Below are 17,861 nucleotides of genomic sequence, written 5' to 3'. Positions count from 1 at the left end.
CAGTTATTACTCTATACCAATGGGAGCAATTTCTTCTCATTGGAAAACTTTCTTTCAGGTGACTAGGGAATGAAAAATTTGTGAATACACTACAAGGAACATGTATAATGAAAATCACTCAGTATGGGTTTGCAATTTAGAGATTCATGATTTAATGATGAAGGGGTAGTCTTCAAGATACAGTTGAATTAAATGCCTATTAGTTATACTTTTTTTTTAACTGGGGCAATTAGATATACATGAACTCTGTAAACTTCTGAAAATATAAAATATACACAGTAATACTGCACAAGCACAACACAAGTGAATTCTTCCATAAAGTATCTCATCACATGAAAGAAAATATATCATTTCACAGAAAATTGATCTTTAGTTCATGATATAAAACCAAAGGCTAGAATATCTTTTCAGGCACATATGTTAGCAATGATTCTTTTCAGTATACTTTTTCATTACTCAATGGTAGTAGGAAACACTATTGCATTTCATTTAATGTATAGGTAAATTTGGAACAAGAATAAATACAAACTATTTAAAATTAAAACAAAACATCCATCAATGAGTAAAAACACAGATATTTAGATTGCTAAGGAAAATGATCCAGTGGAATTATTTGTTCTTTTTGTCCAGAGAAACCTTGTATGTAATGAAAATGGGGGGAAACACACACACACACACACACACACACACACACACACACTCATTCTAGAGGCCCAGTGCACAAATTCATGGACAGGTAGGGTCCTTAGGCCTGGTCAGCAATCAGGGCCAATTGAGGCCATCTCACTCAGTCCCTATTGGGGTAATCAGGGCCAGCAGGCTAGGGGTGGGGGAAGGGACTGTGGGAGGTTGGCCTGCGAGCCAATCAGGTTTGATCAGGGCCGACTGGTATGAGGGGGGATGAGAGGGGTGGTCAGGGCCAGCCAGCCAGAGGGAGGGACCATGGGAGGTTGGCCCACTAAGGGAGATTGGCTTTGGGAGCACACTGACCATCGGGGGCAGCACATCACAATGACTGGTCTACTGGCCATTTGTTCATTCGGTCATAATGGTCACTTAGTCATATATATATATATATATATATTTTTTTTAAATAAAATATATATATATTTTTTAAAGCTTTATATTTTTAAAGCAGTTAGGTTCACAGCAAAATTGAGAGGACTGTAAACATTTTTATAATAATCATAGGTTTATGAAAAACAAATAAATAAAAATATAATAATGTCTTATGAACTATGGCTTTCCACATATAGAAAATCAAATATATTTAGACTCATTAATATATAATTTTTGCCATGCAAAAAATGTTTTAGTTTTAATATATGAAAATATCTGAATCATTGCATTAATTTAATGAGGATTTAATATAACCTACAAAAAGTAATATTGCGTCTATGTGTATAACAGATTTGGTTTTCACTGTCATACAAATAAGGAACATGCCTGGTTAGAAGGAGGCCCAGTGTTTATATTTAGTTTAGAAGGACTGTGATCACCACAGAGACAATCATAATAGAAAGGCCTTACTTGTCTAGCTAGGGGACTGAACAAAGAGACTTCACTACCATATCTGTAAGGGGGAAGAGGCAGCACTCATAGGCACAAAAACAAATTCTTCATCAACATCTGGAATTCTGGGGGCCTCTTTTTAGGATTTCTAATTACCCACCCTGTCCAGCATCTGTTCTGTAATTTAAAAGATGGAGAATGGACTTTCAACCAATCTGGGTAGGTTAGTGTTATATCTTAATGTTTCTGTTTCACTAGAGAACCCTGACTAATACACCCTCAATAAAACTTTATTTTGTTCTCCATCCCAATTGATAAGCAGGAGAAACAGAAAACTCTGATCAGGGAGCAGAACAATTTGGTTCCACGTGGAAACACTAGACTGGATCCTGAAATGAAAGGCAAGTGGCTCTGGAGGGTTCACAGCTATCATGAGGCAACTGAGACCATCCCAGGTACAGACAATTACTAGACCATCTTGCCAAATTTATTGAAAACAGGTTTAAAACATCTTTAAATTATTAATGAAATAATATTAGAATAATATTAAATAGTAATATATTTGAAAGGTACATTAACCATCATCCTATAGCTATTGATAGAATCAGAATAAACTGTAGTAAGAGGTAAACACATTTAAAATATACACTCCTACCCTAGCCAGTTTGGCTCAGTTGATGGAAAGTTGGCCTGGAGACAAAAGAGTCCCGAGTTCAGTTCTGGTCACAGTTCCTTTCAAGGTACATAAATTATGCACTGGGCCCTAGTTATTTAATAATATGAGTTACAAAAAATAAAATAATCTACTCATATTAACAAACCATAAATTGTTTAGAATACAGCTACAAAATGCTGCAGATTGAACGCATTAGCAACAATAATGTGCATTTCCACAAGTTATTTGGTTGAAGAAGAGTGACACAACAATGAGTCAGGTCAATTTACATATTCTTGGATTGTCACTAAAGGCAGTTATTAGATGAGGAAGATAAGTCTTGGGTTGAAGCCAGGAAGGGACCAAAGATCTTTTCAGTGAAAACTTCCTTTCTTATCTTTCAATACTATCTTTATTTAAAATGAATATAAGACTGGATCTACTGAAGCTTTAGGGGGATAAATCAAGGGAAGTATGTTAAACTCAGCTGCAAGATGTAGGTTGAAGGAGTTTCAAATGCAGTGTGTCTGTGGAATTCTGGGAAAGGAATGCAGGGATTGAAAGGGATATGAATAAGGTTCCTAGCCCAGTCTTATTATTCTTTTGAAGTAGAGGAAGCTATATTGTTGTAACACTATTGACTTCGATCCATCCATTCACCCACTGCACAGCAGAGAAATGAGAAGGTTTATGTAGTTAGTGAGTTTAGAAGAAAAGGGAGGACATGTATTCCTCACTCTCAGTAGTGAATTCCCCACATGGAACATAATTCCATTCTTCTCCTCAGATGTAGGCTCTGTCCTTAAAAGAAGAAGTCTTTACCAGCTTAACCATGCTAGAAACACAATTCACAAACCTGGGATTCAGTACTAGGAAAACCATTCACCGATATCTGTTTGGTTTTTAAATACACATTGCTTTTGTCATTATTTTTCAATTAATTTAGCAGTTGAGTGCAGAAATGTAGTCTATTTTTTTTCCCCTTTAATCTCACCCAAGGATATTTTCCCATTGATTTGAAAGAGTGGAAGAGAGAGGGAAAGACAGATAAAAATATCGATGTGAAACACAGATGTGAGAGGAACACATTGATTGCTTGCTTCTTGAACATGGCCCAATCAGGGCCCAGGCCTGAGAGGAGCCTGCAATCAAGGTACATGCCCTTGACTGGAATCAAATCTGGGACCCTTTGGTCTGCAGGCCAATGCTCTATCCACTGAGCCAAACCTGCTAGAGCAGAAGTATAATTGAGCCTCTTTTTACTCCAACATATGGTGCAAAACTGAAACCTAGGAGAAATATATAGGGAGTAGAATATTGGCTAGCCAAATGAACATTACAGAAAGATTTTTGTTGAAATTAGGATACATGTGGGTTGCCTGGAGCTTTTCTATATGGGCAGGGCATTTTGAATCTGCTGTCTGTAGATGGCTATTTGAGCCATGAGGCTACTTTTCACAACTACATAGATGGATAGTTGTCACACTTTGGCTTTTACATGACCTGGTCAGGAGGTATGAAGTTTTCTTTTTTTGTTTTGTTTTGTTCTTTACTTTGTTTTGTTTTAAGATATATATATATATATATATATATATATATATATATATATATATATATATATATATATTTTTTTTTTTGATTGATTTCCGGGGGAAGGGAGAATGAGAGAAATATAGAGACATCAATGATGAGAGAGAAAAATTTATTGGCTGCTTCCCACATGCCCCACCCTGGGGATTGAGCTTGCAACCTGGGCATTTGCCATGACCAAGAATCAAACATAGCCAAGATCTGTTTGGCTCAGTGGACAGAGCATTGGCTTGGGGACTGAAAGATCCCAGGTTTGATTCTGGTCAAGAGCATGTACCTTGGTTGCGGGCACATCCCCAGTAGGGGGTGTGCAAGAGGCAGTTGATGGATGACTCTCTCTCATCGATGTTTCTAACTATCTCTCTCCCTTCCTCTCTGTAGGAAATCAATAAAATATATTTTTAAAAAAAGAATCAAACATAACTCTTGGTTTATAGGTTGACACTCAATCACTGAGCCACACTAGCCAGGCTGAAACCTTAGTTTTTTTTTGTTTTTTTTTTTAATGTTCCATCTTGCAGGACACTGCAGTTTATTGATGTATTACCCCCAGTCTATTTCTATGTCATCAACAATTTCTTCACCCTAAATAAATGGCTATTGGCCTCAGAAAGCACAGGAGACCTGTAGATTTCAACAGAGGCCAAGACACAAAAAATGTTTGAATGTGACTAGGGGTTTACTTAATCAAGTTTGATGTGCAAATGCTATCTCAAAAGTGCCAACCACAAGAGATTTGGTAAGTTAATGACATCTATTCAGGCCTCACTAAGGGGTAGGGTTTAGTGGGCTCAAATAGCTTCAGGATGCAGATCACTGGTGCTTATCCATTAATTAATTATACAATTATAGCCTTTGAATTTTTTAAAAATATATTTTATTGATTTTTTACAGAGAGGAAGGGAGAGAGATAGAGAACTAGAAACGTAGATGAGAGAGAAACATCAACCAGCTGCCTCTTGCACACCCCTTACCTGGGATGTGCCTGCAACCAACGTACATGCCCTTGACCGGAATCGAACCTGGGACCTTTCAGTTCGCAGACCAACTCTCTTCTGCTGAGCCAAACCGGTTTTGGCTAGCTTTTGAATTTTTATACGGTAAATGGAATCTGCCACATTATAAGCCTTTTATATGATAGAAGAAAATAAAAATATTTGCTGCTTTAAATTTTTAAGACACCTAAATTCTGAGTATTATGCTATAGAAAAATTAAAATCTCTGAGCTTTACATGGTTAATCCCATGCCTTACTAACCATTTAGAGTTTGGTTGTGCACTAAATCCATTCTCCATTCAAGCCAACAGGGATTTTTGAGCATGTAACTTATCCACAATTTCAAAAGTCAGAAAAAATTCTACTCAAAATTGAATATTGTAGCTGCTTCTATTCACCTAACAAAAGAAAGGCCACATTAATTTCTGAAATTAATATTCTAAAGGAAAAGAACAAAGAGGAGATACATGAAAGTAGAATCAGAAAGTATCTTAACATATAGAGTTCAGATCTGGATTCAAAGCTGGTTGACATTTCTCAACCCAAGAAACTGAAAGTAGATAAGATTCATTGTCATTAGCAAATATTTTGTTCAGGTCCCCTGAGACCAAATTTAGATAAAATTTACTAGTATAGGTCAGTAAGAAAAAGACAAGTGAAATATAGAATCGTTTTTCAAATGCTACTGACCTTACATTTATCATGGAAGGAAATGGGTAAAATTAAAAATACATTAAACTGCTATTCAGTGAAAACTTTCTGAAATGCATGAATGAACAGTAGAAATAAATCCACACATATAAAGCTTAAGTGACCGTCGCAACTAAAACAAGTGACTGGATGACCAAATAGGCTGCATGGGGCAACCAGGCTTGCAGGGAGGGTAGAGAGGGACTACCAAATGACTAAGCAGAGGCTGTGTGGGGTGACCAGGCTGGCAGGGAACTGTGAGGGGAAATTAGGCAGACAGGGGCAGGGGGGCAGTTGGGGGCAACCAGGCCAGCAGGGGGGTTAGTGAGGGATGACCAAACGACTGAACAGCCAGCTGCATGGGGTGACCAGGCCAACAGGGGAGGCAGTTAAAGGTAACCAGGCTGGCAGGAGGGCAGTGAGGGTGACCAGACCAGCAGAGGGGGCACTGAGGGGCGACCAGGCAGGCAGGAGTGAAGTTAGGGGTGACCAGGCCAGCTGGGGGGCCAGTTGGGGGTGATCAGACCATTAGGGGAGCAATTAGGGGTGATCACACAGGCAGGTAGGTGAGCATTTAGGAGCCAGTGATCCCTAATTGTGAGAGGAATGTCTGACTGTGGGTTTAGGCCCAGTCCCTGTAAGATCAGGCCTAAACACTCAGTAGGACATTCCCAGAGGGGTTTGGGATTACAGAGGGTGCACGCTGGGCCCCCTCTGTGCATGAATTTCGTGCACCGGGCCTCTAGTAAAATATAACAGACATACTACAGTGCTGCCACAAAGTAGTAACTGATAAAAATGCAGCTTTATGGTTTTTATAAAATGAGGAGGCATTTTATATATTGCTATTATATGATTAAAGTATACAAAAAAGGGTACATAATAGTTTGGATAGTAGAAGGATATATTAATTGCTCATATAGGTAAGATTATATCTTTGGGAGAATGCATAAGAAATTGGTAACCTGGGGAAGGAAAGTGAATGCCTGAAGGAAAAGAGAATGAGTCTTTTCACTGTACGTACTTTAATATCCTTTGATTTGTATATGAATGTGTATTGAAAATAAATAAATACCCTAAGGAAACTATGAAAAGTACATGTTAGAAATTATAAACTTAGCAAGTTTACAAGATTCAAAATCAACACTCAAAAATCAGATGTATTTTTATACAGTAACAACAAACAATTCAAAAAAAATTAAGACCAAATTTCATTTCCAATAATATCAAGAAAAATAAATGTTTAGTGTTTCCTTTGTGGGAGGGAAGATGCCTTTGTACCCCAAGGCAAGAGGTAGGGCTGTAAAAGAAGGGTGCTTATAGGACAGTGCCGAGGAAATATAATTGAAAACAAAATCTTCTCTTCTCCATATTCAGCAAACCTCTCCAGAGAGGTAGAAGTAAAAGAAAATGATTCCATATTGAATAAACATTAAACCAGAATGTGGTGGACCACACAGGCAATCTGCTTAGAGATTGTATAGACAATCTTCTGTGATAGGAGGTAGTTTTTCTGTCTGAGGATCTTAGGCTTCTACCTTCCCACAGAAACCTGAGAAAGTCATTCCAAGGACATAAAGCTGGCCTGAGCCTTATTTGTATACAGGGAATGATTAATAATTGATTATTCAAGAATAAACTCTTTTGTGCACTTACAACTATAGACCTACTTTTGCCACATCCTATATTTTAAACTTTTACATACATTTTATAGATACAGAGAAAGAACTCACAATTACATTTTTTTCTATAGTAAATTCTAAACATAGGAAGAGGGAAGCTTGTCCTTTATTTTCAACAGGTTGAAAGACCTCTTATTTTTAATTTGTATTTGCCCTTACAACAGGCTTTGGAATCTCAGGTTAAATTCTCACTGAATCACAAAAATTAGTAGGGTAGCCCCACACTATTTGTGGAGGAGAACACCAAAAGTTTCTTGGCTTTGAGATTTCGATAGATAAGGTGCTGGACTCACAGCTGTTAAAATCTGAAGGCAGAAAGGAGCAATCTTTGATAACAGTACATAAAATACAGAGCAGCTTTCTCCTCCATGTGGGGAAGCAGGATGGCAGAGACAGTGATGGTCAAGGCAGCTGCGCATGACATGCAGAGGCTGCTAGTGCAGCACTAGGTTGAGGGCAGACAGCTACTGGGCTCCCTGTTGGATGTAGGAAAGGGACAGCTCATGTGCAAAGTGCTGCTGGCCCAGAAGGATCTCCTAGCACTGGATTTCTATGTCTGAGAGGCTGGGATTATCTCCTCACTGAGGAGGATGCTGGAGGCACATGCAGTAGAGACCGAGAAGGTTCTCAACATCATTTATCAGTCACAGGGTATCTTCAAGATCCATGCTGTGACCGGCTGTACCAGCTCCTTGGAGGGTTACAGTGAGGCAGTCATTTCTGTGGCCTTCATCCTCAGGACACTTGCTGGCAATAACAAGTGGGTCAGGGGCCGAAGCTGGCAGCCCCTCAGTACATATTCTGAGACACTATGTGGCCAGAGCTCCAAGGCTGGCAGTGAGAGCATCTGGGACACAACCTTAGGCTGCTGTGAGCGCACCTTCACCAGGCACACCCAGACACCTGTCTTTGATGGGAGGAGATGGGCTTCTCTACTCTGCCTCACAGGATTGTAACCTCAAAGTCTGGAGGGCCCAAGATAGTGTTATATTGGACTCTTCAAGGTCATGGTCACTGGGTGAATACCATGGCCTTCAGCACTGACTAAACCCTGTGCACAAGGGCCTTTGAGCCAGCTCAGACCTCGGTTAATGCATGAAAGGGTCCTTATAGGAGTAAAAGGAGAGGGCTCTGAGCCAATTGTGTGGGGCCAGTGTCCTAAGAGGGTGGTGTCTGGCTTAGAAAACTTCATCTTATTCCTTAGCCTTCTGCAGAGAACAAGAAGCCCCTTGGATGAATGACTGGACACCAGGTCCTCATCAATCAGATGCCTTTCTCCCCTGACTCCTGCGTGGTCTCTAACACCTCCTTTAACATGTCCAACGAGCTGTGGGATAGCAGGACAGGTAAGCACTGGCTTCCCTGTGTGGTCAGGTGGCTTCAATGCATCAGATAGCATGGTCAGCTGACAGCCAGCTCCTGGTCATTGGCAGCAGTGACAGCACATTGAAGGCTTGGGATATGGAGTCCAAAAGCTGGACACAGACTTGCCAGGCCACACAGATGAGGTGTATGCTATCAACTGGAGTCCAGAAAGCCAGAGAGTGGCAAGTGGTGAGGAAAAATGCTTTGGGATATGGAGGAGATGAGAAATCTCACAGCTCTCTCTGACCCCCACCTAGACTTGGCCTGTGCCAGCTGCCTGGTCTGACAGAGACCAAAGGCCGGGTGGGTGGGGTGACTCAGAGAATAAGTGTGGCCTCCTGTCCTTCCATAGACAGCAATGGGGCTCTTCTCCAGAGCAGATCAGAGGTCAAAAGATGTCTCCATGGAGTTCAGTCTTTGGCCACCACTCTGTACCTTTCTGGTACCATAGGGGTGGCAGGAGGCCAGGCAATGACTAGACCTCTGCAGCTGACCCTGCTATCTTTCCCAGATGTCATCTCTATCTAGGTTCAAACTCCAGATTCTGTGACCAAATAAAAACTTATATTTTAGGGGGGGGAGTACAAAATACAAACAATAGTGGTATAAGGTGTTTTCATATTAATGTCATCTTGAAATACCAAATGCTAGGAAAAGTAGATTGGGCTGGTTCACTACCTAAGCAAGCATCAAGAAGTCAACACTCAAGGAATGGTGCAACATGGAGATGAAGCATTGGAGTCCTCCAAAGACCATATTATTGTTCCATCTTTGAAATGCTTGCGTTTAGATGCCTCTCATTCAAATGCAAGATAAAATTATTAGCAGCATAGAATAAAGAGCCTTTTCTTGTAGAATTTTATCCCTCCCACTTTTATCCTTAAAGTTGAGTTGCAGAAGCCAGGGAAGAGGAGGCAAAGCAAAAAGGGTAAATATACGGAATCAACTCTTTTCTTCTTTCCACTATTTTATCCCCTGCCTAGGGAAAGTAGAAAAACATTGAATTAGAAGTGAGATTAAAGACTGATTTCAATTGCATGAAATATTTTAATTCCCAAAAGTGGCTGGAAAGCTATAGAATCTTGACAAAATGTTGGCAAAAAAGTTATCGGTGTTACCAGAAAAAAATCCAACAAAAAGTTTGAGGGGAGGGAAGTGTTGATATGTTTTCCAATAATTTCAAACCAAGTTCATCCCATTGATTAAACCATGGCTTATGTTGAATATTTATTTCCAAAATATATGCACATATTTTTGCAATTGAGAAGATGCCTGTATAAACTCTTTCTGGTATTTCTTTTGTATCTGTGTCTACATAATCTGTCTTTTCTTCTGTGTATATGAATATAGTTTGCCATTTAAGCATATAGACATCTTTGAGTTTCTTCTTAAATTATTGCATAACATAAATTATATAATTTAATTACTTTACACAGTACCTCCTCCCATCTTCCAGCTCCCATTTTATCTCAATGTTTTTATTATTATATAGGAAGATAATATTATATTGTATTTCATAGTTTATAACATTTTTATTCCCTTGTGTATGTATTTCTTGCAATTATATTACTCTTCCACTTTTAAATAGATACATACATTCAATCATTGACAGCAGCTATTCCATGACATGGTTCTATATTTTCTTTATTTCACTGAATCTATTTGTGAGCAGTATTTAAGTCATATCTTTGTCGGCAGTATTCAAGAAAATCTTTTCCAGAGAGTCTATAGATGCTATGTTTCCTGAGCTCTTGTATTGTGTAGTCCTTTCTTCTGCATCTACATTGAATGACAGTTTATTTTTTATTTAAATTTGATTCATTCTTCGAATCACTTAGAACTTAACAGCCATCACATTACTATAAATTAGAATTGATTATTGCTATTGAGAGATATGAGCCAACTTGATTGTTTCCTCTTCATTAGTTAGTTTAGTGTTTTCTGAAAGCTTGGGAAATTTTATTTCACATTTAAAATTCAAAGTTTGTCCCTGACTAGTGCCAAGGTCCCAAGTGCCCAACAACTAGGACAGCAGTGGCAGCAGGGATCCTGTGGGGCTCTAGGATAGGAGTGTGTCAGGAAGAGACAGGAGAAGAAAAAGAGAGAGATACTCTGGCTAATGTGTGATAGCCTTCACATTGTTGCTGCTCATTCTGGCACTTCTACTCACAGGTCAAAGAATCCAGCAATCTGTGCATCAGCTTCAATAGCTGCTGCCACAATAGCCCCACAAGCCTCAGAGCCATAGACTGCACAGAGGAAGACAGTGCCCTGAAGTCACAGCCAGTGTCCTCCAGCATTTCTCAATACTCTTCTACCTCAACTTGACTGTTGAAAGACTAAAGCCAGAAAACATCATCTTCTAAAACCCAATCCAAATGATATATAGAAGTACAGTACAGCAAGGGGAAAACCAGATTTTTATCAAACCTACTAGTTTCATTCATTATATTATAAGCATAGAAAATGTTAAAACTCTTACATTTGTCTGATTTTAAGAGCATATGAAAGGTTTGTTTAGATAGCATGCCAATATTTAATCTTAGAGTTTCATGTACAGGAGTAAAGAGAGAAACATCCAAAGATAATATACTAGTTTATTAAATGTGACTTAAGAAATATGAAGATATAGAACTCTACCTTAAAAATAAGATTTCACCTTGATCAACAAAAAAGGATGAAGTATAGAATGGAAATTGAGTGTGTGAGGTTGTCTGTTTCTTGTTCATTAAATTTATAATGTTATACAACAATTGTTTTAATTTTTAATATAAAACACTTATTTGATTCTCTTTTATACATTGGAAGGAATCTTCAGGTATTAAGCAGTAATAATCTAATGCTGGTCTGCTATAAAAAGAGTTTCACATTATGTTCTCACTATTCTCTTTCCTCTGGGCTTTAAATTAGACTCTTTATTTGACTTTCTTTGTAATAATTGACATGTGTAAGGTCAGGAATGGTTAGTAGACTATTCCAAATTCAAGTATAATGAGAAAATCCTGCTTATCCACTTGTAAAGTAAATGTGTAGACATTTTAGACATTTCCCATCACAAACTGATCTCACTAAATCTTAAAATGCTTTTTATTCCTATTATTTTCAATAATTTTTCAAATAAAAGTGATCTATTTTGAAGTCATATTTGACAAATCTTGAATTTAAGAGACAAGCACTTAAAGGATCCCAAAATAAATTACAAATTTGGGAAGAGGAGATGAGAAGTTCAAATAAATTAAAATGATATAGGAAAAAAAAATACTATTAAATCTATTTTTAAATTCACAAATCACAATAACCACATTTAGAACACTTTTTGTACCAGTCAATAGTTTTAGTTAGAATTTTGTATTAAGGCTAAAGTGGGCTGAATCTGGAAAGTAAATATTTTACAACTTCCTCAATGCACAGAAATATTTTTAGATATATACAGTTCATTACTTTGTTGGTTTAATCAGGGGTGGGGAACATGTGGCCTGCGGACTTTATGAGGCTTGCAAAATCATTTGGTCTGGCCCTGCCAAGATATTAGAGGTGAGTTAATTAAACGTTTGGCCAAATATAGCAGGCTAATTTTTAAGTTGAAAATTTTGAATGGCCTGTAAATGATGTTATAAAATTCAAAATGGCTCTTGGCAGAAAAAAAAAAAGGTTCACCACTCCTGGAATGGTCACATGCAGAGTAAAAAGTCTAGTATTCAAATATGTCAATGGTAGTCTTAATAACCTAAGTCAAATTTCTTCCATCTTTAGAAATCTTTCTCAGTACAATCAAATCCAACAGATCTCAAGATGCTACATATGTGAATGAATGTTCCCTTTTTCTTCACATTTGAGTACTGTACTTTGTTTTGAACTATATTACATACCAGGAGCCCAGCATGTGATTTGAAATCACACAGCACTGCTGACCCTCAACGGTTCAGCCCTGCTTTGTTCCCCAGACCCTGCAGCAGCCACAGCCACTGCTGGTCTGCCCTGCCTTCCTCTCTGGCCCCTGAAGCAGCTGCAGCCGCTGCTGATGAGGCCGTCCCCCAGCACAGGTGCAGGGAAGCCCTTTCCACCCCACCACTGATGCTGTGTGTGCCACCTCCTCATGTCCAGTCAACCTGTTACAGCATCCTGGTTAATTAGCATATTTCTCTATTTTATATATAGAGAGAGATTTGTATATTTATATTTTGATTAATAGTAGCTTCCCATGCTATAGAATTGATTTGTACTAAGAAAAACTAAAAAAAAAAAAAAAAAAAAAAAGAGGGGGGGGCAAAAAAGACAGAGAGCCAACAATAGTACTATGCCCAATCAAGATGTATCTCTGTGTGGACAATTCTAAATGATCTTTTCTTGGAATATGGTATTTATGGCCACTATACATATTTATGCTTTTATTTAGGTAAATGCTTTTATTATATATTTAATAGATTTCTCTTCTATTTTTCCTGTTATTTTTTTTAATGAAAACTCTCTGCATATTCTAGATCTGCTTTGTTTTTCTTCCATATGTTAAATACTTTTGTTTCCTTATGTGCTTTTACTAGGGAGAAACAACCAAAGAAGTATCCTCTCTCTGTGTCTCTTCTCCCTCCTCCCTCCCTCCCCTTTTACTCTCTCTAAAAATCAATGGGGGAAAAATGTCCTCAGGTGAGATTAACAAAAATAAATAAATAGATAAATAAATAAATAATAAATAAACAATATATAGCTACAATATGCTTACAAGAGACTCACATTAACTTTAAGGAAACACATAGTTTAAAAGTGAAGGGACGAAAAAAATAATTCCATACGAATGATGACCAAAAGAATACAGTAAATATTGGTCACATAAACAAAGAGGATCATTATATAGTGATAAAGGTGCCAATTTATCAAGGGAATATAACAGTTCTTAATATATAGGCAACAACATTGAAGCAACTAAATATTTAAAGTAACTGTTAACAGAGTTGAAGGGAGAAATGACAGCAATATGTTAATAGTAGAGGATTTCATTACCCCACTTTCACACTAGATAGATCATCTAAACAGAATTGATAAGGAAATAGCAGATCTGAATAACACTGTAGACTGAATGGACCAAAGGGACTTATGAAGAACAGTCAATAGCACCACAATACATATTCTTCTTAAGCCCACATGAAACATTCTCCAAGATAGATCATATATGAGCTCACAAAACAAGTCTTAAAAATGTAAGAATGTTGAAATTATATAAAATAACTTTTCTGAACACAATAGTATGAACCTATAAGCAATAACATAGAAAAACTGAAAATTTAAAAATAAACAAGTGGGACTACATTAAATAAAAACATTTCTGCACAGCAAATGAAACAATCAACAAAAGGAAGAGGCAACCTACAGAATGGGAGACAAGACTTACAAACTATATATCTGATACAGGTTTAATTGTCTAAAATTCATAAGAAACTCAAAGAATTCAATAGGAAAAAAAAATCCCTAAACAAAGAAAAAAAATCACTTAAAATGAGGTAAAGGACCCAAATAGAAATTTATTCCAAAGAAGACATACAAATCACTATCAGGTATATGACAAAGATGCTCACTATCAATAATTATCAGAGAAATAAAAATCAAAGCTGTTGAGTTCAGGACTTCCTGGTAGGGACAGGACTTCTTTGGACGTTAGGAATTGGAAAAAGGTATGAGCAGAAGCAGGTAGATGGGACATGCTTTATTGCAGACAGAGCAGCCAGCCACCAGTTGTTCGGTAGTATTTTTTATACTAACTAAAACAAAAGAGGCTCCTTGTCAAAGAGTGACATTAGTGCTACATTATATAAAGGTGTACCTGTGCAGTGTGTGCGGTAAGAACCCTGTGTCATTCCTTTGTGCATACACATGGCAAATAGGCCTTTACCATCTCGTGTACTCTGGTCAGAGCCCCCACAACTGCCAAACTGAGATATCACCTCACAACTGTTAGGATGCTATTATAAAAATGTAAGAGATAACAGGTGTTGGCATGGATGTTAAGAAAAGGAAACCGTTGTACATTGTTTTTTGTTGTTGTTGTTTTCTTTTTAATATATTTTATTGATTTTTCACAGAGATGAAGAGAGAGGGATAGAAAGTTAGAAACATGGATGAGAGAGAATCATCGATCAGCTGCCTCTTGCACACCCCCCACTGGGTATGTGCCCGCAACCAAGGTACATGCCCTTGCCCGGAATCGAACCCGGGACCTTTCAGTCCGCAGGCCAACGCTCTATCCACTGAGCCAAACCGGTCCTGGCTAGGAAACCCTTGTACATTGTAAGGGGGATGCAAAATAAAGAAAGAAAACATGGTATATATTTGTATACAGTGTACTTTATGTGCTTTTTACTAGGAATTGTTATTCGGCCTTAAAAAATGGGAGATAGGGAATCCTGACATTTGTTGTAAGGTGGATGTGTTTTAGGCACCTTTCCCTGACACCAGAGAGGTGTTATGGGACAACCTGAGTCAGTGGGAGAGGGCTGTTCCCAACCTCAATCCTTGTCTTCTCATATAAATGAATGTGTATGAGAGACTTTGACTGCATTGTGAAAGGCCAATTGATTAAAACATGCCCCTTTATTGAAAAACAAAAACAAAACCAGCAACCCTGTATGTCTGCCTTATGAAGTGCAAATGGGTTTTCAGCCAGTCTGAAGAGCAGTTTGGGCGGGGGTATGAGGTATTATAAAAACTCCTTTCTATAGGTTTCAAAATTCCTCTGCTGAATAAATTGGTACAGATTAATTCTCAAACTCCCTTTTTACTCTGTTGTTGTCGTTTTAGAATTCATGAGAAACACCTGCCAACTTTATCCTGCCAAGCTTTGGGACTGCTGGCTCTGCTACTTAGGGAGTTAAACTGCCCTTCCTGTCTCTTCATTCTCTCACTAGGGAGGTTTTTAACCATTTGCTCTGCATCCTTGGCTGGGGAAGATAAAGGCTTGTTAGTTACAAGTTGGCTGCAAATTGCCTACACTGTTTGTTCTTGTTTTAACTTTACTGTTTCAGTTTCCTTATTCCTCCTGCTCTGGAATCCTGTACCTGAGAGCATTCTTCTTTTTTTTTCTTTTTTTTTTAATATACTTTATTGATTTTTTACAGAGAAGAAGAGAGAGGAATAGAGAGTTAGAAACATCGATGAGAGAGAAACATTGACCAGCTGCCTCCTGCACATCTCCTACTGGGGATGTGCCCGCATCCAAGGTACATGCCCTTGACCAGAATAGAACCTGGGACCTTTTAGTCCACAGGCTGACGCTCTATCCACTGAGCCAAACCGGTTTCAGCATGAGAGCATTATTCTAAGTGAAACAAGCCAGAAAGAGAGAGATAAAGACTGTATAGCATTTAGTATTACTTATATGTAGAATCTAAAATAAATACATACACAAACAAACTCACAAAAGCAGAGAGGAAAATAGTGGTTGTTAGAGGCCAGGGGGTGAGGTAATGGGGGGGTGATCAAAGGGAATTAATTTTCAGTATTAAGATAAAGTTCTAAATATCTAATGTATAGTATGATTCCTATAGTTAATAATGCAGTATTATACACTTGGAATTTGCTAAGAGAATAAACCTTTAGCATTCTTAACACACACACACACACACACACACACACACACACACACACAAATTTTTACTATGTCTGTTCAAAATGTGTTTTTGTCCTTAGTGTGTCTTTTTTTTTTCTTAATAGCTGAACAAGATGTAGGAGGTAAAATGACCTGCTTTAAATAAGCCGTTAGTAATGTGGTGTTAAGGTGCTGGAGACTGAGGGAGCATTCTATAGTTGTTTATTATTATGTCTTAGTCTTTTAGTGAATGCGTCTGGACTGTGAATTTCACAAGTACAGTCAAACCTTGGTTCTCCCATCTCAAGCAATTCAGTTCACTGAAAAAATGTCTCAGTTGTCAAACAAAGCTTTTGACCCAACAACCCTTTAATGCTTATACCTCCTTCTAGAGGCCCAATGCATGAAATTCATGCAAGAGAAGGCCTTTCCCCTGGCTGCCAGCACTAGCTTCCTCTGGCACCTGAGACCTGGGCTTCCCTCGCAGGGCAATCATGGAGTTATGGCCTCGCCCCCAACCAATCACATCACACCCATCTTAGCTGGCCTGGCACCAGTGGTCATTCAGTCTAATTAGCATATTATGCTTTTATTATTATAGATGATCAGTCATGCATCTCAGATGACAAGGGAGACAATGCACAAGTATGAGTCAGTTTATTACTAAACTTCACATTCTTAACATCTCAGAAAAGTGTTCTGTGAATATTTTCATGACTATTTTTTTGCTTTTGTTGCTACTTATTATTATTATTCAATATGTACAGTAAGTTGCTATGGGTCCTGAGAAGGTTAGTGATAGCAGCAAAGTGAAAAGTAAAGTTGTGAGAACAACAGTAGAGCCTAAATTTTGCCAAGTATAATGTGTCTGTGCTGCCTACCATATAGCACAGCAAAATTAGGATTGGCACATTGTTAAACATTCAAAGGCCATCAAGAGTATTGAATAGAAGGAAATGCTAAGAAAATGGGGAGACATGCAAAGTCTAATTGAGAAATATCATCTGACAAAGAAGTAGCAAACCATGTGATAAACTTATTCAATGACAGTTCAGGCAAGTGTTAAAACACAGGCAAGTGTTAAAACGCAGGCAAAAACAAACATCATTGGATAGATTTTTAGTGAGGCAGAGGCCCAATGAGCCTGCATCAAGTTCTAGTGAAGCAAAGAGACAAAAAAGAGAACCTAAAAAGAACAGCTAACTGACATTTTTATGGTGAGGAACTCCCTTTCCAAATAATAACATCCCTCCATCCCTCGATTCCTACTCTCACATATCAATAGCTCTCAACATTAAAGTTCTACCACCCCCTGGCCAGTGTTGCTCAGTGGTTGATTATTGACCTCTGAATCAAGAGATCACAAATTTGATTCCTGGTCAGGGCACTTGCCCAGGTCATGGCCTTCACCCTCAATCAGGGGCATGCAAGAGGCAGCCACTCAAAAATTCTCTCTTTTCATTGATATTTCTACCTATCCTTTCCCTATTCTCTGAAATCAATAAAGAAATATATTTACTTTAAAAGGTAAGTTCTATTGTATACATAAGTTTTCATTTTACTGTACATTTTATTTCCTTCTTGTTAAATTTTCATTTATTTTTCATGTCCTTTTTATTTTTGAAATGATTATGTATAGATTATACAGTATATGTCAAATAAGTTTATAAGAAAGGTTAAAATAGAAAATCATTTGAAGGTCTTGATTGGATTAATACAATTTATATTATTTTTAATGAAAAAAAAGATTTCTTTTAGAACAGTTGTTTCTTGGACAGCTTTCCAAAATGAATTA

General features: G+C 37.9%; 1 long non-coding RNA gene and 1 pseudogene across 1 annotated transcript; one reads left to right on the top strand and one right to left on the bottom strand.

Annotated features, from left to right (window-relative positions):
• Positions 1-2,682: 2,682 nt before the first annotated feature.
• On the bottom strand, positions 2,683-17,296 carry LOC118706700. The gene is made up of 3 exons (XR_004984105.2): positions 17,138-17,296; positions 11,884-11,889; positions 2,683-2,694 (listed from the first exon to the last, which is right to left on the bottom strand). It is a non-coding gene; the product is annotated as an uncharacterized LOC118706700 (long non-coding RNA).
• On the top strand, positions 7,984-8,818 carry LOC118706655 (annotated as a pseudogene).
• Positions 17,297-17,861: the final 565 nt, after the last annotated feature.

Source organism: Pipistrellus kuhlii, unplaced genomic scaffold (genome assembly GCF_014108245.1).
Source record: "Pipistrellus kuhlii isolate mPipKuh1 unplaced genomic scaffold, mPipKuh1.p scaffold_m20_p_1, whole genome shotgun sequence".
In the NCBI taxonomy this organism is placed as follows: Eukaryota; Metazoa; Chordata; class Mammalia; order Chiroptera; family Vespertilionidae; genus Pipistrellus; species Pipistrellus kuhlii.
This window is presented reverse-complemented; position numbering and strand designations above follow the sequence as displayed.